Source organism: Natator depressus, chromosome 21 (genome assembly GCF_965152275.1).
Source record: "Natator depressus isolate rNatDep1 chromosome 21, rNatDep2.hap1, whole genome shotgun sequence".
NCBI classification, from domain to species: domain Eukaryota; kingdom Metazoa; phylum Chordata; order Testudines; family Cheloniidae; genus Natator; species Natator depressus.
The window spans coordinates 10,613,363-10,633,903 of NC_134254.1; the positions used below are offsets into that span (position 1 = coordinate 10,613,363).

Genomic DNA, 20,541 nt, shown 5'->3' on the forward strand with positions numbered 1-20,541 from the left:
AGGACAAAGAGCGAGGGAAAGGGAAAAGGGAGCAGCAGGAAGGAGAGAGAAAGTGAGAGAGAGAGATAGTGAAAGGGAACTGGATGTGAGAGAGAGAGAAGGGAGGGAGGGGGGACCGTCCCACCCAGGGAAGGCAGAGTGCGGCTGGAAGCTTATTCACTGCCTTTTCTGCAGTCCTGTTTTCACCTTGTGCTGCCGGGCGAGTCATCATGCACGGCCCAGGCGGGGATTGGCTGGCTAAAAATGCCTCTCTAATCTCCGTGCTGATCTTTACCCCCCCTCCTCCCCATCTGCTGTGACCTTCCTGCCAATGTGCAGAGCGTGAGAAGGACCCAGTAGGCGTCCCTGGCAGCTGGATCCTATACAGCAGGGGAGGCAGCCAGCCTGCAGGGCCTTCTGCCTGACAGGTGCTGGGACCTTGCCTTTCCACCAGCCTCCCATGGTCCCCGCTGTCACTCCTCACAGGTACGTCATGGGCTGCGCTCTGATCCCTTGTGGGCAGCGGGATAGGACCGGGGTTTGGGGCTGCATGTCAGGCTTTTTAACCGGTGACTACACTGTCATGCCACGCTAATCTTGGCTGGGATGAGGGGCCAGGATTGGCGGGGTGTGTGTGGCTCGCACATTCCTCCAGTCGACCTGCTCTGCCACTCGCCCTAGCAAACGCCTGGGAAGGGAGAGAGGAGGCGAAGGGAGGCCGGTAACTTTCCACTGGGATGGGCTGGTGTCAGGTGGCTGCGGAGAGCCGTTACACGGGGTCAGGTCCTGCTCCTAATCATGGGGCAGCTGGCATTTCATTCCTATCCACGCAGGTGAGTGCAGGATTAAGACACATGGGGGCAGCTCAACTTGTTGTGTTTCCTCTACACACGCCTGTGCATCAGGGGATTTCCTGCTCTGTTGTCTGAAATTGCTTGGGGCTGCTCAGCTCAGAGGCCATTTACCTTACCTCCTTTGTGGCCTCCCAGAGTCTTTGCTGGCCTGAGAATGATCTAAGGCCCCGAGGCTCAGATAGATATGGAACATTGTAACACTTCAATAAAGGGGCCAAAGACAGAAAATGACAGTGAGGGATGTGTTGTCATAGGGGCTACATCTATAAGACACTTGCAGGACTTCAGTAGGAGCTGTATGCCCTCAGCGCCTGGCAGCATCAGGCCTGTAATGATTGTAGAAGGAGTAGAGAGCGTATGTAGTATGTAATATTTACCATGGACAGTATTATATAGTGTGTGGTCAGAACACTGGACTGTATATTATGCACCATGAATCACACATGGAGCCTGTAAAATGTTACCTACTGTCAAATTCTGGAAGGTGCTGGTTAGAAAACCCCACACACCAACCTCAGGGACTCAAGGATGGGATGGGACTGTCCCTATTATGGCTTCCCCTGCAGAGACCCCTCTGCACATCCCCACTGTGACAAGAGCAGAAGGGCAGAACATGGGATCACGGGGAAGGATCTGCATGTTTATGTGACTATGCCCCTAATCCATCAACAGCCCATGCACACAGCCCTTGCTCAGATTATTCCGGGGGAAGGGGCTGTTGCTGGCTGGGATACAGGCGCACCCAAATGCTGATCTTGCAGCAGACACATGCACTTGTTATGGGGCCGTTTTGCATAGGACCTTTGGTCCATAGTACTGCACGGGTGGCATCCAACCCCCCCCCCCCCTTTTTGGATGGCTGTGATTAGGGTTTGCTCTCAACCTTCTCCTGGGAGCCATCTCAGAGGCGAAAAGCTGGCCCCGTTTAGTGATCAGCTGTTCTGCAGTTAGGAAGTAGGCACCCCTGAGCATTCCAGAATCTGGCGCGCTCACTCTCAGGTTGCTGCCAATTTACATTCCCAGCCATTTCTGATGAGGTCACACAGAACATAGGAAACAGACTAGAAACAAAAACGTGAAACTGACCAGGCTGGGTCCCTGTCACAGTTCAGTGAAGCACACAGGAAACAAACAGTACTGATAGTGACGAGTATATAGATTTTGAAAGTTCCTTCAGTTTGCGTTAGGCCTTGTTGGCATCTGTTCTGCACTTGTTTTGCATGCCTGCTTCATGCCAGATCAGTTCAAGCTACACTACTTGCCACTTACACCCTGGTGTAAATTGTACACCTGGGGCTTAATGCTCAGTTGCGCCACCTTTCTGCATCCCAGGATTCTGGGGCTGCCCAGAGGCTAAACCGGCCCTTAATATACATTAGTGAAGCCCCAGGGCTGCACTAAATTCTGCTAGCTTGAAGAGCCCATTCCACCATCTCAGCATTGCCACAATCCAGCCCTGCTTGCATTCGTTTGATGCTCTGTCCCTTCCCTGGCCTGCCCCCTATGTGGATTGGAGGAAGTAGATTGCATGAAGCTGGAGCCACACAGAGGGGATTCAACCTGAACTGAGGCTCTGGCACTAGGTGTAAGAGACCATTGAATTGGGCCCCTGATTTCTGAATCAGACAGAAAGTCCCATACTAAGGCTTTTGGGAGCCTAAAATTAGCCCCTCCCAAAATCTGGATTCGGACTGGTATTTTGAAGCATTTGAGACTCTAAATGCAGAATTTAGGCACCTTTCTCTGCAGCCTGAGTTTGAGGCCTGGACCCAGTAGGTTGAACTGTGCTCTCTCTTTCACGAGTGCAAACCACCAGTAACTCCTCTGGAGTCACTGGGGTTACACTGGAGGAAGAATAGGCATGAGATGGGAGTCAGGCTCAGTGTCTCTGATCACTTACGGATGGTGCAGCAGTGCTTATTTTGGGCCAGGGCTTGACAGAGCTGAGCCCTGCCACCTCTGGGCTTGCTGCATGCATTATGAATGTAAAAAAATTGCTTGAGCCCTGGCATCTCTTTCATCACAAATTAAGCACTGCAGTTAAGTGAGCAGAATTGAAATATCCAGGGTAGAACAGCTCTGCTGAGGCAAACAACTGGAAGACATTAAACAACCCAATAGACTAGGAAATTCCCCAGCTGTGCCAGCAGTGGAGGGAGATGGCACAAAAGAGATCAGCAGAAAATCTCCATCACTCCTCACCCTAGGCAGCTGCAGCAGGTATGATCATCCCAGGCTCCCGTGACAGGCTGTCTTTGGCTGGCTGGTCTCCCTAGACTGGCTTTGGTATTCGATCTCTGTTTCCTGTGTCAGAAAAGCCCATCCCCTGACAATTGTTGTCGAGAGACTCTACGGCCTAGACATGTTAGCTGAATGCCGGTGCAGGCTCTGGCTGTAACCTGAACTGGCTTCTCCAGTGACACGTCAGGCTGCGTGTCCAGGCTGCAGCCTGGATCAGAGGCTCCAGGGTGCGTTACTGGCTGCTGCTTAGTATCCATGGGCTCTCACTGGGCCTGTATCACATATCCCAGCTCTGTGCCACTGACCCGTGCTTGACACACACAGGCTGCAAGTGCAGATAGTATTAGCAGCTGTCCTCGGTGGCAGGCGTAACCAAGGGGAGCCATTATCGCTCGCTCTCCCTTCACACCGCCACCGCCACAGCGTTTGATCTGGGATATCTGTGTGGAGCTGGAGCCGGTAGAGGAGTCGTCAGGGTCTCTCCGTGCACACACAGCAGGTGTGCGGAGCGAGGAGAGCTCTCCGTGCCACTGTGCTGGGGGCTCGCTGGCCAGTGGCAGTGCTGCTAGGCCTTTACGTTCTCCGAGTCGCTGGCCACACATGGTGCTGCCCAGTCACCTGCTCTGTCCTGTTTGTAAGAGGCTGGCAGTGATCTCCTGCAATACCCTTCCCAGGTAACATGCCTATTGGGAAAGGGCTAAGCAGGTTCTACTGACTCACTATTGCGGGTAGTTACCTCAGTGGATACAAGGGAGGTGGGTGTGGCTCTCTGAGGAGAGAGCAGGATCTAGGGTGCGGGCTGAGCCATCCTAATGGAGGAGCCCTGGGAGCAGGCAGGCTTGGGGAGAAGGTCTGGGCTGATCTTGATATTCTATTACTGTTACTTTCTTCACGAATAAAGCCAAAGCCCAGGCAGAGGGTGAGTTTGTACTTGACGCAGGTTGGGAAAGGCACCTGCACACACTTCTTTAGCTACTTTGCTTCACGAATGCCTGTCACTTCCACCTATTCATGGCAAAGATTATCCATGTGCTCTGTTATTGATGCTACCGCTGTGGCTATAGAAATGTGATAGCTCTCAAATAGAGAGATGCTGGTGGCGTCTGAGGACACTACCTGGACTGGCCTTTGGGGTTACGTCTTTGCCGAGTCGTCCTGGTCGCCTCTCTACCTCTGGTACTTACCTGGCCCCATCGCTGGAATACCTGCGCACCTCCCAGCCTTTAGTATAATTATGCTCCTAACCCCTGCAAGCAGAGCAGGGCTATTGTCTGCACAGTACAGATCGGGAACTGAGGCACAGAGACTGAATGACTTGCCCAAGGTCACACAGGGGGCCTATAAACTGGGTCTCCCCAAACCCAGGCAATTGCCCTAACCCCTGGGCCGTGCTTCCTTCACTTGTACGCAGACTCCAGGCAAATGGGCGTTGTGCAGGGAAATTCAGTGGAGCTGGGCAGAGACAGGCAGGATGCAGTGTTGTCTGAAATAGCAGCCACTCCCCATTTACATTGCCTTCATCTGAGTTTCCAGGCACTGGATCCATCTAAGTGTAGCTTCAGTGAACACAGCCCTCTGGGACAGCCGATTCAGGCCCCACCTCCCTGCTGCCCGAGGAGATGGCTTGCTGAGGCAGCGCCATGGCTGGGAACTGGAAAAGGGAGAAGAAGAGACCTCGGAGGCAGATTAAAGCAACAAGATCATCAGCTCAGCCTGGTGAAATAGTGCTGACCACCTTGCTGGGCTGGGATCTTCCTGTCCCTTATCTGAGCTGTCGCCTCCAGTTGACAGGTGCCTGTCACACCGAGTCAGGCCAGCCCACCTGATCTTTTTCATGTGCCTTGTTTCCTGGAGAACTGGTGATTAATGGGTGGCTAGTGCTGATGAAAGCTGCCCAGGGAGGCAGGATAGACTTAATAGTAAAAGCATTGAGAAATGCAGGCCAGGTGGTTGCTGTGAATTGTGGGAAACTATCAGTTAGCTTCATGTGTGAGAGAGAAAGAATGAGTGAGTAACAGAAGAAGAGAGAAAGGTAGGGGGAGAGCAGCAGAGGGATAGAGAGAATGAGAAAGACACAGAGAAGATGTGTCTACACTAAGAGCCTGGAATTGCACCAGGTCTGAATTTAGCCCTAGGTGGAGACCGCTGCTGAGACATTGATGGCCCTAAGTGGCTGGTTCCTGAACCTCTCCAGCTCGTCCCCTCACAGAATCATTTTGGCACATCCACACACCATGCACCTGCCAGCCATGGCTGTTCCCAGTGCATTTTCAGACTCCCGAAGAACCTCTCCCACAGCACCTGATGTTGCTTCGCAGCAGTGTTTCTCAAGGGCCAGTCTCAGGACCGGCACCAGTCCCTGAGATCTCCCTGACTCCGTTTAGGAAGGTAGCAGGCTGGTCCCTTGTATCAAAAAGGTTGAGAAACGCTGGCAGAGCACAAGGGATCCGATGTAGTTTCCAGGTGGAAGGCAAGGCATTGTAGGATGGAGCTGGGAGAACTGGCTGAGCCAGGGCAACTGGAATGCGCCTAGCTCCATGTGCACACTAGGAAGAAAACTTTGTAGACAGCACTGTCTGTGCCAGATCTAATCTAAAGACTTTGTCCCAGGTGTTGCAACCAGCAAATACAACTGCCATTTGTGAAATGCCTACGACAGCTGTTGTGTGCCAATACAAGGGTCAGGACGGAGATCAAGGTGCTCCAGTGGTTTGGTGCTGTGCCCCTTTAAATAACACAGTCAGGCCCGGAAGAAGAAAGAAAGGCTCAATTTTCACTCCAAGAAGCATGACCCTTGCATGCTTAGCATCTTGGAGCAGAGTTTTCAGCCCAGCAGTGCTCTCCGAAAGCCCTAAGGGCATCTGGGTGTGAGAGGAATCACTAACCAATTCTCCGGCAGCATAGGCTACCTTTAGGTTTCTCCTATGTGTGGAAAGGTGGCTAGTGAACCATGCTAGCTGGGAAAGGCATGACATGTGCAGCACAGGGCCCAGCCATGCCATGGACACAGATCTGGGAGCAACCGAGCGAGGTTCTCTGCTCCTCAGAAAGGTGCGCGGTGCAGCACCCCCTGTATGTCTCAGTGAACAGAGCCATATTTCAGCAGCTTCGCAGGATGCTAAGTGCTCCTTTGCCACGCTGTAAGGTCAGGTGCGAGCGAAGCAGGCAGAGCCGGGAGTTGGCTTGTCCCAGCCTGGAAGGAAACGCTTTCCTGACCAACCCGGCGACCTGCATTGCCACACAGCAGACAACCAGGGCTTGGAGTGTGCAAATGTAAGGCCTTCTTCCTGCCCCATTCAAGCCAATGGAAGCTCTGCTGAGGGCAGGATGAAACACTTAGGAAATGGGCCAGATTAGCAGCCCTGAAGATCAGAGTCCCCTGCCCACAGAGCTGATACAGCACAGGCAGGCGGCTGGACAAATTCCTCTACGCTGACTCCACCACGCACCTGTGATCACTGTGCTGTCCGCGCCGGGTACTGACTGTGCCTCTCACTTCACCTGCAATAGGTGCGTGGCTTAGAGCAGCCAAGCAGCTTGGTGGCCAGCCTGCTGCAGGGACTGCATAAAGCATGCATCATAAATAGCAACCTGCCCCATGCACCAGGGGAGCGGTGGGACATGGAGAGGTCTCGTGGTTACCGTTGCCGAGGCACCACCTCCTCCGCTCGCTTGATATCCGGAGACCGGCAGGGACCCTTCATGGGAGAGAGGGTAGAGAAGAACGAGCTGAAAAGCAGACCTGTGATTCCCATGCTAAACTGGGGAGTTCGTCAAACTGGAACGAACTGCCCGCCGTGCGTGTCCCTCTGTCCACCGCCGCTTTCCTTTCCTTCGTGAAATGAAATCGCAGCTCTGGATCAGCTGCGGCAGCCAAGCCCAGCATGCGATTGCTTGGTGGCCTGTGGGAAAAAAGTTTGGGGAGTCTCTGTCCAGCTCTGAGTGGGACAAAAGTTCCCATGGCTAAACAAGTCTCTGCCTTCAGGACTGACTGACCTCTTTGTTGGCAGTCCCAGCAGACAGATCAAGGAAGGGGATTGACCTGCCCTCTAGCATTGGTCCTTTCAGATCAGAGGTGAGGCCCATTGCCCTGAAATAAGCTCATCAAGCCTGACCTGCAAGTATAGGCGTAGTTTGACTTCTATATTGGGCGGGGGAGGGCAGAGCCAGCCAGGCCAATGCGGCCACACGTGGCGGGGGTGTGCAAATTCCACGTCTGCCCGAGGCTTCCATTCCCCCACAACTATGCCCAGGCCTGCAAGCATCCCCAGCTCGGCATTCCCAGCTCTGGGCCTTTGTACCTGAATTTCAGAAGTACCAAGCACCTAACTCCACTGGGCATCAAGAGGAGCTGTGGGCGCCCCATGTTGCCTCTGAGCACCATGCCCACAGTGCCTCACGTTGGGCACTCAAAACCAGCACCCAAAATCAGAGGCCACTTTCAGCAATGCTTAGCCTTAGTCCTCTGGGGAAAGCCTGTAATAACACAAGGGGCGCTGGAACAAATCTTGCTTCCTAACATCACTAACATGAGGGGCCTGGATTTTGGCCCAGGCATTTGACCAAGAGTCCCTTCGGAACACAGGAGAAGCTGTACCCAGCTGTAAGGCCTTGTATACGCAGGGCCCATTGTCTCACTGACGGGCGCTGCGAGGATCTGCACTGCACTGGCATTCTGCGCTTTGCAAGTATAAACGCTGCTGGAGCGTGACGGAGTTCATTTTATTCCCATCAGCCACTCTGACACACAGGCCATGGGATGCCAGGGCCAGATGGTTTGTGGTACTGGGGAGATAATGTTTACGATCTCGCTCCAGACTGAGACTTCCAAACTCATTGCACGTGTGATCTAACCCAGGCTTTGACAGCTGAAATGTTAGCACTGTCCCTCAGCACCCCTCTGCGTCCCAACACGCAGGGATTTCTCCCCCCCTCGCTTCTGCCACTGGCAGCGGGGCCTTAGTTCACAGCGAACTTCAAGCTGAAAAGTCCGACTGCAGCCATGTTGGCAGCATTTTTTGCAAAGTGAGGCTGGAACCTGTTGGTTTGTGGGAGGGCAGGACCGTGGCGCTATAAGACAGGCATTGGCGAATCTGCCAGCCCCTTGCCTCTTTGGATCGGTACTGACCTAGGTCAGCCTGGTGCCCGGAGCTGCTTTTGGACAGCACATAAAACGGTGTCGTGACTGCCCGTGATCATTAAAGATCCCGTGGCACTTTCTGCAGGAGTACGAGTGCTAATCCCAGCATGCCACTCAAATTCCAGTTCAGGCCATCCCGCTCTGCTTCCCGTAATGGACAGCATGATCTCACTGCATGTGCTAAACTGGCGATCTGTATTGCTATATGTGGTTAAAAAGGCTCTGCATCCCACCCCAGAGGTGGCTGCATTTCGGTGGGGAATGAAGTGCCTTCTATATCCCTCACTTGTTTCACAAGGGAGTTATGAGACTAAACTGCTAAGTGCTTAGAGATCCTTGGAAGAGAGATGCTATAAAATGTGCTAAAAACTTTCATTATAATCGCAACTCAACAGCAAGGTATCCTGCCCATCCTCATACATAGGACAGACACCCCTATCTTCCCCCACCCTGTGTGCCTGTTGCTCAATTGCCATATATGGGCCAGGAGGGGAGGTGGAAGTTATTAATTATGATTTATTTATATTGCGGTACTGCCTAGGAGTCCCAGTCATGGACCAGGACCCCATTGTGCTAGGCGCTGTACAAAAAGACAGTCCCTGGCCCCAGGAGCATCCGATCTGAGTATTATACAGCATGGGTAAAGGGAGAGAGTTTATGTTTGTGTGGAAATGGGAGTGGGCAGCCTGGGGCAGCAGTGCAGTCTAGTGGATAGTGCATAAACCCAGAAGTCAGGAAACCCACCTCTAGCCCTGCTACACTGTCTGGTGCCTGGTGAGTTCCTTTACCTCGGTGCCTATATTTCTCCTTCTATGCTTGCTGATCTACAGCTCGAAAGCACCCATAGAAGTGCTACGTATTATTACTGAGGGCACAATTAAGTTTGACAGGGCAAGAATGGCAGCCTGTTATAGAAAGCAGATAGGAGGTGGGGGTAAGAGGGCAGAGTTAAGGTTAACTGAGAATGCCCTGCTGCTTCTGTGATTAATTTCTCTGTGCTAATTTTGCATTCAAAGGATTAAAAAAAAACAAAAAACTTTTGCTGGAAATAAACACATGCAAACTTCAAATGGCAGTCAGGCCCCTAACGTGCTTTGGCCACGAGGCACCAACTTGCATCTTTAGGTGCTAAATACCTTTGTCAACCTGACCCCTTAAGAAGCAAGCAGTTTGCAAACCAAGGGCTCAGTTTACCATTGCCCTGCACCTTCGGCAATCATTTTCACCACTGCAAAGAGTGTGCAAAACGCTGCCATTCTGGTGGACATCACTGCACAAGGCCCAGGCCAACAGAACCTGAGCCTAGGGCCCCCCCAGCGGGAATCGGTAGCAGAGCTGAGATCTTGGGCAATAAGGGAATTTCTTTTCCAGCAGTCACAAACACAGAGCATTCCACAGAGCATTGTGCAGCCAGCCAGTTTGCCAGAAAAATCGAGTCCTTTATGTCCCAGGCCGTGCCCCTTCCCCGGAAGGAGCTCTGGAGGATGCCTTTAGGGCCGGTTATTAGCAAACAAAAGGCAGATTGTTTTGGTGGGAGCCAGGCTTCTGGCAGCACCTGCACAGCGCCGGAGCCCTTCACAATGGCTCGCTTTCTGAGTAATTGCTGCAGTGGGCCCAATTATCCACTGTTCCTAATTAGAGATGCAAATAGCCCTGCGTTTGCATTTTTGCTGCAAGAGGGAGAGGGCTCTTGGGATTGGCAGCTGGCTGGCTGTGCACATCCTTGGCTGGAAGATGGAGGGGGCTCGGGGAGAAGGGCAGCAATGTCCCAGAATAACCCAAGGGGCCCGAGAGTCACCCACAGCGTGATCTGCCCCTGACCTGGGTGCAGTACAGAGCTTGCGCAGCCTTCGCCCTTGGATTTATGGCAAGCCCTGGGCTGTGTTCTCTTGTCTCCTGCCTGCAGGATTAAATGGGAGCCAGAGCTGAGGGTAGCAGAGATGGGGAAAGAGTCAGCCCAGATCATCTCTCACTGATGTCCAGATCATGCATCTCTTAGACATTCTAGGATGGCACGTTTGAAGAATAAATCAGACAGGTGTTAGAGAGACCATGCAAGGTTCATTATTTGGTGTCCTCATCACTCCTTCCCTTCTTCCCTCCCTGATCCATGCACCCAGACAGCCAGCAGAGCCTGACCACCAATGTTAAACTGGGGGTTGCCTTACAGATCAGGGCCTGCCACTGGGCTGGCGTTCCCTGTGGGCCACGGGTCTCAGAAGCTGGAGTATGAACCTCCCCCTCCCCTTCTCCCTCTCCTATCCTGTCTTCTTGGGAAGCTGACCCAGTGACAGGGCTAAGGAGGAAGTTGTGCATGAGTCACTGTTGGCAAACAGAACAAACCTGTCCCCACCCCTTTGGTGCCTGAATTCCACCTTCATTAAGTAGGTTCCATTATGTGGCAGCCCCTGCCCCAGCCAGCCATATGTTCGTAACCTGAGCACCCCTAGGAGCAGCTAGTTTTGCCTGAGCTTTTGCAAGTTGCCAAAGCTCTGGCAATATGGCAGTGCTGGACCCCTGCCTTTGTGGACGCCAGGATTTACTCATACAATTCAACAGGTGCAGTGAAGGCGTCCCATACAGTTCTTTGCTGTCTTGAGCTGCAGCGCCCCTGCAAGGCCAGTTCCAGAATCCCCTCCCCAACAGATCTGCCAACACACCTCACTCCTGCCCTGCAGCAGCCCTTCCTAAGCCAGTCTCGGGCCCTAAGTGCCAAGGGTTGTAGACTGGGAAGGCATCCTCTGGGAGAAGGGAACTGGGCCACAGCAATACCCAGGAGAGGAAAGCCTGCTCTGAGAAGGCTCATCACCCAACCCTAAGTTCTCCTCCTGCTTCCTGACGAGGTGACAGACTTCTGCTGCCAACCCTCGGGCCTCCTCCCCGCAGAAGGTTAAATCCATGAAGCCGGAGTCACCCGACAGCAAGGTGCAGTCTCCCAAGCCAGAGCCTGTGGAACGAAGTGGCAGCTGTGTGGCCAAAAGGCAGCGAGGTGTGCAGCCCCTAGGCCTGACAGTTCCAAGTGGAGACATGGAGAGTGAATACGAAGAGTCTAGCACAGGGAGGTGGACTGAGGATCCAATCAGTGAGGAGAAAGCTCCGAGCAAACCCTGCGTGGCCTGAGCAGTGACATTCCCCAGGAAAGTGACGGTATACAAGTAGCCTCTTCTGCCCAGCACTGCTCTTTGTCTTGTACCTTCGTCTCAGATCTTCTGGCTCTGCTGATCCAACGGAGCATTTGCCGGCCTAAGCAACCCACCTATGGGCAAGGGAACTCCATTCTACTTTGCCTCCTGTCTCGAACTAGCCGATAACTTCTCATTTCAGAATCTCCATGGCTGGTGACGGCGGGAGAGGCAAATAGAACCTGGTGGAGTTTGTTAAAGAATTTGTTAAATCTCGCTAACCTTGGGTCTCTAACCCAGATCTGTAATTGACCGGTGAACCCACACGCTGTCAAGTTTGCAACATCACCTCATGCCCACCAGGGACTTCACTATTGCTGTCCAGATTCTACAGTTATGGGCAGCAGTATGAAACCCTAAGCTAAACAGATTCCTTGGAATAATGGCATTTTACATTTCTAAAGCACCTTTCATCCTGAAAGATCCTCAACTTGAGATTCGCTATATGCCGAGTGCTGCTGAAATGCAACCACCTCTGGGGAGGAGAGTAACAGCTGGGGGCAAGTGCAAGTCAAGGACACCAGCTTGTCTGCATTTGGTGTTGTGTGTGTGTTGAGTGGATGACAGCCTGAGTGTCTCAGTGGAAATAAGGAGGGTGGGAAGCAGCAGGCCAGCTGAAGGGTGCTGAAGACAGAGAGGACCGCTCATTAGGAAGTCAAATGTGCTCTTCGGAAGAAAGATGAGACTGCGATTGAGAGAGGAGCCACACAGGACCCGGTTTATGTTCTTAGGACAGCTTGATCTTAAAGCTCCTGAACAACAAAACAACCCTGGCCATCTGAACAGCTTCATTATGGCAGGTTCTATTGCTCAGCCTAAAAGGCCAGCCTCTTACTGGCTTTAATTTCCTCCGTACCTCCCGTTAGCCAGGCAGGAACATGAGAGAGAGGCATTAAAGCAGCTTTAGAGCAGAGGGGACATTGTCCCAGCTCCTGTCTCCAGCAGAATATCTTCCCTGCATGGGTCTCAGCCCCTCTCGCCAGGATTCACCCTGCCACTAGGGTTAGCCCCTATGGCCCAATCCCAGCCTGGTGTACTGGCTCCTTGTTTGGAAGATGAATTCTGTAGGCTTCTGGCTGAGTCTCCTTGCTTCTCTTTTGTGCCTCTCGGCCCCTCTGTGGGCCCCTCTCCTTTGGCTGGTGAAGTGGGCTGGCTTGACATCCCTGGATGCCTCTGCTTATCCACAGAGTAGGTTCAGCATGGGCAGCAGCAGGGCAAGCTTCCCCAGCGGCACCCCCTGCTCGTGTGCTGGCCTGAAGGAACCATCTCTAGAGCTCATCACCATCATCTCAGAGACTGGCTAGAGGACCGGATGTGATGATCGGGGCACCCATGCATTGGGATCAGGACTCAGAACCACCAACCTCACTTCACACAGGCTACCAAGCAGTGATCAGATGGTCATAAAAATTTCCTCAATACCAGCTTGATCTGGATTCACACTTGCGATTTAAAGAGACAAAATTTTCTCCAGCCTATTACCAATCCCCTGAGCTATGCAGGCCCCTTTTCACCTGCCCGGGCCTGGGGAAGAGGAACCAGTGTTGCTTCCTCTGGCACATGTACCAGGTTATTCACAGGAGGGGCTGTTGTTTCCTGCATACATTAGCATGCCTTAACGCAGATAAGTGACATCAGTGATGAGGCTGCATCAGATTCTCCAAAAGGATGGCTCCGGTTTGGGTCTCCCTCAGCAGCGCTTTGAAGGCATCTGATGGGTCTTTATATCTGCAGCAAACACAGGGCTGCCCACTGAATAAGGCTCCTCCTGCAGCCTGGCTGCTGATTCCCATGCAGTAGGTGATATGATCCCTATTCACAATCTACACTGTAACAGGTTTCAGAGTAGCAGCCATGTTAGTCTGTATTTGCAAAAAGAAAAGGAGTACTTGTGGCACCTTAGAGACTAACCAATTTATTTGAGCATAAGCTTTCATGAGCTACAGCTCACTTCATCAGATGCATACTGTGGAAAATACAGAAGATGTTTTTATACACACAGACCATGAAAAAATGGGTGTTTATCACTACAAAAGGTTTTCTCTCCCCCCACCCCATTCTCCTGCTGGTAATAGTTTATCTAAAGTGATCACTCTCCTTACAATGTGTATGATAATCAAGGTAAAATGGCCCACCTTGATTATCATACACATTGTAAGGAGAGTGATCACTTTAGATAAGCTATTACCAGCAGGAGAGTGGGGTGGGGGGGAGAGAAAACCTTTTGAAGTGATAAACACCCATTTTTTCATGGTCTGTATGTATAAAAATATCCTCACCGCATTTTCCACTTTTATGCATCCGATGAAGTGAGCTGTAGCTCACGAAAGCCTATGCTCAAATAAATTGGTTAGTCTCTAAGGTGCCACAAGTACTCCTTTTCTTTTTACACTGTAACAGGAACCATGCTGGATCTGCTTGGAGAAACCAAGAGAGAGCATGCACTACAGGGAGTGGAGGGTTCTAAGGAGAAAAAAGAAAAGAAGTACTTGTGGCACCTTAGAGACTAACCAGTTTATTTGAGCATGAGCTTTCGTGAGCTACAGCTCACTTCATCGGATGCATAGCATATCGTGGAAACTGCAGAAGACATTATATACACACAGAGACCATGAAACAAAACTTCCTCCCACCCCACTCTCCTGCTGGTAACAGCTTATCTAAAGTGATCATCAAGGAGGGCCATTTCCAGCACAAATCCAGGTTTTCTCACCCTTCCCTCCCCCCCCCCCCCCCCACAGACACACATACAAACTCACTCTCCTGCTGGTAATAGCCCATCCCTCTTTGAAACCTCTCTTTATAATGCGCATGATAATCAAGGTGGGTCATTTCCAGCACTAATCCAGGTTTTCTCACCCCCCCCCCCCCCAACACACACACCCCCCTCCAAAAACCACACATACAAACTCACTCTCCTGCTGGCAATAGCTCATCTTACAATGTGCACAGCAATAATCCAAGTTTAACCAGAACGTCTTGGGGGGGGGTTGTAGGAAAAAAACAAGGGGAGATAGGCTACCTTGCATAATGACTTAGCCACTCCCAGGGTTCTAAGGGTATGCCAGGAATGCTGTCCCTGGGACGTTGGCTCTCCTGGGAACAGAATTCATGCTAGGTGGTCCATGCGGCCATTCTGATGGGATGTAATGCTGGGATCTAATAGCTCTGCTAGATGCAAACCCCAGTGGCACAGAACCCATTCTTGTCTTTCCTAGGTGCTTTGGAGGGAGGGCACAATGGGGATTGAAGGTAAAGAGAGAAACACATGGAGAAACAAGCATGTTGAGGATCCTCAGTCACAGGGCTCTGGGGTTCCCCAGTGACTGTATATTAAGCTTCTCTAGGCTGGGGAGGGAAAAATCCCTGCAGAACAATTCAGGGAAGAAAGGAACATGGTTTTCTCTGGCACCTGTTCCAGTAATCGAAAGAAATGCAGCCCCAATGCACTCAGCACCCAGTCTCCAGACAGGATTGGAGACAGGCCCTCAACTCGGACATCCCTGCACTTTGGGGAAGCTTGGATCCAGGCCCAACTCTGTTTAAAGCGGATTTTATTTATTGAGGGAGGCTCCCTCTACAAATATTGACACTGGCCCTTTCGCTCCAATCTGGGTAGCCCCAAAGGAAGGAACAGGCAGAGGGGATGTCACCCGCTGACAGTGAGGATGCACCACTTGATGCTCCATTTCCACTCGTCTGGCTTCCCACATGGAAGACTTTAAGATGGAATCCCTACCCCTGGAGAGAGTTTATCCCTCTCTGCTCCCTTCCCGGCAAGATCTGATTAGAACTGCAAGCCAGACACAGAAACAGGGCAGATTGTCACTGAGCGAGCTCTCTGGCGAGAAGAGAGTTCTGGCCTACCAGCATTAAACAAGGAGCCCAGGTGCCTGTTCAGCCCTATTGCCTGGTGCCTAGCACATGTGCACTTGGGATTCCCAGCACCGACTGTAAATAGGGCACGAGCAATGCCTGCACTCTCCCTGGAGAACGTGCGCCTGGGACAAAACTAACCTGATGCTGCAGTGCCTTCAAACCGCAGAAGCCGTTGACTAGGTCTTAACGCTAACAGCCATGGTCAGGCAGAGTTGGGGTGCTCCCAAAATGCTGAGGCACACAGCAGGGTTTCTAAATCGTCTCACTGGTGTGAGGTCCAAGCTCCCCCCTTTTTAAGGCCGATCGCATATATATTTAGCAATGCTGATGCACCATGAGGATCATGAAATAAAGTGATGACCGGGGTCAGACGAGGCACTGGATCAGTTCACTGTGCTTTCTCCGTGGAGCCATTTGTTAAAATGCCTTCGGTCACAGGTGAAAGGCATTTGGTGGGTCTCAGCCTCGCCCTCCGTGAGCCTTTGGCTAGATCACAAGAACTACGATGCCCTCTGGGATAACTGGGCAAAGCCGGCAGTCTCTGGGCAGAATAGGCCCATGGTTGGAATAGCAGAGGATGCTGAGAGTCAGCATTAAGGTGGCTGTGCGGGCCCAGGACTGGTACAGCAGCTCAGGACAGACGTTGAGTAGGGAGGCCAGAATGTCAGGGGGGAGCAGGGGTCATGAATAATGTGCATAGGCAGAGCTCCCTGTCTGTCCAGATGTTCAAGGAGGTGCATGGGTAGAGCTGCGTAAAGGGAAATGTGCAGAGCACCTGGCCGTACCCGGCGAGCCATTCATCCCTTCCTTACCAGGGCTCGAACATTCAGCTGATTAGTGCGGCCCAATAAACCCAAACAGGTCAGAACCCCTCACTCCATCCCCCTCCCTTTGCCGCTGTGATTGCCCGAGGGCGTTTCACCTGTAACTCCTGTGTCTGCCCACGCGCAAGCCCAGGTGAGTGTGAAGGTGGCGCGTGGGGGGGGGGGGCAGGGCAGGGTGAGCGTGGTCACACAGACACACACACCGGTGCACGCTTGAGGGCTGTGCACCGACCCGTGCTCATGTGAGGATACACTTCACACAGGCGTGGGCGGGTGTGAGCAGGAGGGTCACACGCGAGTGCACGCCCGCCAGTGTGAGGGTCTCCGCCGCACTCGTGACAGTGCCCAGGGACGCGGGGGTGCGCACGGCGGATGGCACCTGTGCCCGCCGCGGGGGGGGGGGCTGGAGGTACTGAGCATTACCCAGTTGCCATGGAAACCAGCGGCAGGCGGAGGTGGGCGGCTGCGGGAGGCGGCAGGGAGCGCGCGCCCCGCCCGCAGTCCTGGCGCGGCTGCTTCACTGCGAGCTCCGCCGGCGGACGCAGGAGCCTCGCTCCCGCCTTGCACCTTTCAGCGCGGGGCGGCTGCTCTGTGCACGGACGGGGACGCCCCAGGTAAGCGCCTGGCCGCCGGCAGGGAAATGCACCGCCCCCCCCCCCCCCCCGCGCGCCGGGCTGCTGGCCAGGGGAGCAAAGGTCCCTGCGGTGCTCGCTGCAGGCGGGACTCGGGGGGGGGAGCTGTCCCCGTGCAGACAGGACCCGCTGTGCTGCAGCTGGGCACCTTTCTCCTCCTCCCCCCCCCCCCCAAACTGGAGATTGGAGGGGGCAAGGCTTGGGCTTTCGCCTGGAGCGACCTCCCTGCTTGGGTGGTAGTTTTGCAAAAGGGATGCTGCATCTCCGTCGCCCTCCCGCTCCCTACGGCTGGGGAGAGCCACGCGCCTGGTTCCCACCTGCCGGTTTCTACCTGCATCACAGGAGCGGTGGCCAGGCTGCGGTTCAGGCATCGCGGGGGAAGGGCTGGGCAAGGAAACCTGCTATGGTCAGATTCCCCCCCCCCCCCCCCCGCGCCCCGCTCAGCTTCCCAAACGCGGGTTGCCGGGGAAGGGATGGGGGAGAGCGGGTCCTAAGAGGAGATGGAGCAGCTTGCAGCCCTGGGGAGGGGGGATCTGGTCTGGCACCTGGTAGGAAGATGCTCGGAGGGCTCCTGGTTTCTCTCCCTGAGGGTGGGTGGTGCAGTGGCTGGTATTCCCAATTATAATGATAAATATTTTGCTCCGATACTGATCTCTCTACTCAGGCTCTCGCTGCACTATCTTTTGTAGAAGACACATCCCTCCTTCATTTCCACACACACCCCCGCAGTTACCTCCATCTCTTACAGCTCTTCCTGCACCCTGCCTTCCTTTTAACCATGCCCCTCAATCCTCTCTGAACCCATCCCAGCCAGCAGCCTCTGGCCAAGGAAGGTTTGGTAGCAGCCCTCTCTGAGCTGGTCGTCACCCCTCAAGCAGCCAGCAGGGGTTGCAGTGAGTAGTGAGGTCCCCTGCCAGGGCAGAGCGGGCTGGCTCTGCCAACAGCACTTCCCAGCCCTTGCCAGGCTGGCCCAGGGAGCAAGAGGCCACATCTGGGAAGGGGAGCTGGTGTGAAGCCCAGAGGGCAGGACACAGTGTTACCCAGAAGGCCCTGGCTGTTCAGCCTGCTGCACTGAAGCTGAACAGATGGAAGGTCCCCATTACAGTGACCATGTTCATTCCCGCGCCACACAGAGAAGGGAAATCCCTGGGATGGACTAATCGGAACGGGGGGCCTGTCCTGACTGCGGCATCCTACAGAGGAGGGAATAGGCCAGGTGCTTACAGAGGGGGGTCTCCGGGCTCCAATTCACGGGTCTGGAAGGGTGGTGAGAGCAAGCTGGGATCCTCTCAAGCTGCTTCTTGCCCTGCCACTGACTCGCTGTGTGACCACGGGCCAGTCATGTCACTGCTCGGTGCCTCAGTTTCCCCATCTATAAAACAGAGATACTTCCCTCTGTCACAGGGGTTTGTGAGGATTAACCGAACCCTGGCCCCTAAACCTGCCCCTCCTTCCCCATCTCTACTAGCAACGCTACCATCATCCCTGCTCCTTCAGACTCACAGCACTCTTCACCTTTCCCCCCCTTCCCCTCCCACACTAACACCATCAGCACCAGATTCCTACACAAAATCCCGTCCTGCCCAGGCTTTGTCAAGCAAAACCCTAGTCCAAGCCCTGATCCGTCTTTCACCTCCACTACTGCAGCCTCCTGCCTGCCCTGGCTTTCCCAACCCCAGCCCATCTGGAAGGCAGTTCTGACAACTTCCAGCCCCATCTCAAATCCTTACACTGCTTTCCCCTCACCATGGTCCTTGTCCTCACCTGCAAAGCCCAACAGTATGCATCCCCTTCTCACTCCCTGACCTCGTCTCCTTTGACTCCCCAACCTGGTCTCCTTCGACTCCCCATTTGATCCTTTCACTCCACAGAAAAGCAGCTAAATTAACCATCCCGCAGTATTCTCCTTCCGCCCACCTCAGCACCATCTTCCACCTGTCCCCCTGCTCCTGGGCACCCACCTCCCCTTCCTGACTTGATCTGCCGTGCCTCCAATCTCTCTTTGAAATAGTGGGCCTGATTCCCCTCACCCTTACGCTGGTGTAAATGAGGAGTGAGGCCACAGGTCTCCACTGGGGGCAGCGAGAGCAGAGTCAGGCACACTTTCCTGGTGGGGACACCAAACCCTCTGAGTCTGTGTGCATGAAGGAAGGTAAAAAGAGAATCTCCAAGCTGTGATAATGTGGCCTAGTGGATAAAGCATTGGACGGGGCCTCAGGAGACCTTCACTCTATCCCTTGGTCTGCCACTAACCTGCTGGGTGACCTTGAGCAAGTCCCATCCCCAGGCCTCAGTTTCCCTATCTGGAAAATGGGGAAACTGATACTTTGTAAAGTGCTTTGAGATTTACTAACGAAAAAAGCACAGTACAAGAGCTAGGTATTATTATTATACATCCAGAACCACCACAGTGTTGCCAACTCTCAATTTTATCACAAGTTTCATGGTATTTGGTGATTGATTTAAAACCCCCAGCTGCTGGAGTCATATGATTTCTTGAAACTCTTAGCTTATTTTACAATGAAAAGTAAGTGTTTAGCCCTCCTGGTTGCCGAGAAAAGCTTGAAAACATGACCCTTAAAGTCTCAGAAACCAGAAGACAAATAACCAGAAACCACATATTTGTTTTCCTAAATCTTGTGATTTTTAAGTCGGTCTCATTTTTGGGGGGCCTGACTCATGTTTGGGTTTGGCAATACTACTTCATTTCTCTACAGCCCTCGTCCCTAGTGTCTATGCACATCTCTGGTGCATCTCATCATCACTTAGACTGTAAGTTCCTCTGGACAGAGACCTTGTCTTTCTTTGATCTGTGAAGTGCCATGCACATTTATGGAAAGATTGCAAAGAGCTCTGAGATCCCTGGAAGAAAGCGGTGGTAGGTCTCCTGTGTTCTCAACAATAATGCTTAACCCTGGGGAGAGCAAGGAGAAGATTGATCTTCTTTTAGAGTGTGCAAAAAGTAAAAATGTTTTGTGGCCTCCAGGAGTTTAAGAAAATGCTTGTTGTTACCATGCTGAGTTTGTGGCATTGCTTCCAGTGATGCAGAGTGTGGGGTGGGTGTGTGTGAATGCACAAACACGAGATTTAATGTCACAATCTTCCCACCTGGAACTAGGGTACATGGATCTCTAAAGGCGGTTCATGGAAACAGCTGGAAATCTCTTTGGAGAGGGCTATAGCTTAGGGAATTCTCTGTGCCTCACAAACCCTGCCATCATTTAACTTTAATTAGCCTCTTTGTCACCAGTTTCAGCAGATTGACCCTGGTGATCCCTTTCAAGTCAAAGTGCATTGGCAAGGCCGCACCGGGGAAGCGTGCCCTGATGCTGCCCATGCTGTACCTGGTTCTGTGATGGGAGAATCCGACCCTCCAGGCTTTCACCAGCATAAAAAGGAAAATCACACCAAAGAAACCAGCCGCAGTCTGGCCATTGAAATTCACTTAGGGTGATAGGGGAGAAGGGATGCTCTGGGGATGCTCGTGAATTAATCCCATTAACAGAAAAGCTGCACCTCAAGCCCCTTCCTTGCCAGTCCATGTTGATCACTCCGGTGGTTATAACTCTGCCCCCCCTCCCTCTAGGTTTTTCATTTAGCTAATCAAACCGAGAGCCCTGGCCTGGAGAACAAAGCCCAACCTTTGCCAAGTCTCCCACATTCAGTGCCTTGTAAATCAGGCTTGTTTTCACTGCTCTTTGCTGACATCTGCATAGCTTCCAAGGAACACATGGTGTAAGTCAGCCTAGCTCCATTGACTTCTGTGGAATGATGGTGATTTGCACCACCCCAGAATCTGGCCCTATATAT

At 52.9% G+C, this 20,541-nt stretch overlaps 1 protein-coding gene across 2 annotated transcripts in view; it reads left to right on the top strand.

The window, feature by feature from the left end:
- The first annotated feature begins 315 nt into the window (after positions 1-315).
- The window catches only part of PACSIN1 (protein kinase C and casein kinase substrate in neurons 1), a 51,122-nt gene continuing 30,896 nt past the window's right edge, over positions 316-20,541 (top strand). Inside the window, exon 1 of one of the 2 annotated variants that reach the window (XM_074936320.1) lies at positions 316-465. The gene's annotated coding sequence lies outside the window, so the exon portion shown is untranslated. Of the gene's footprint in view, positions 466-16,576; positions 16,714-20,541 lie in introns of those variants that run through there. The other variant, XM_074936319.1, reaches the window with a different exon arrangement.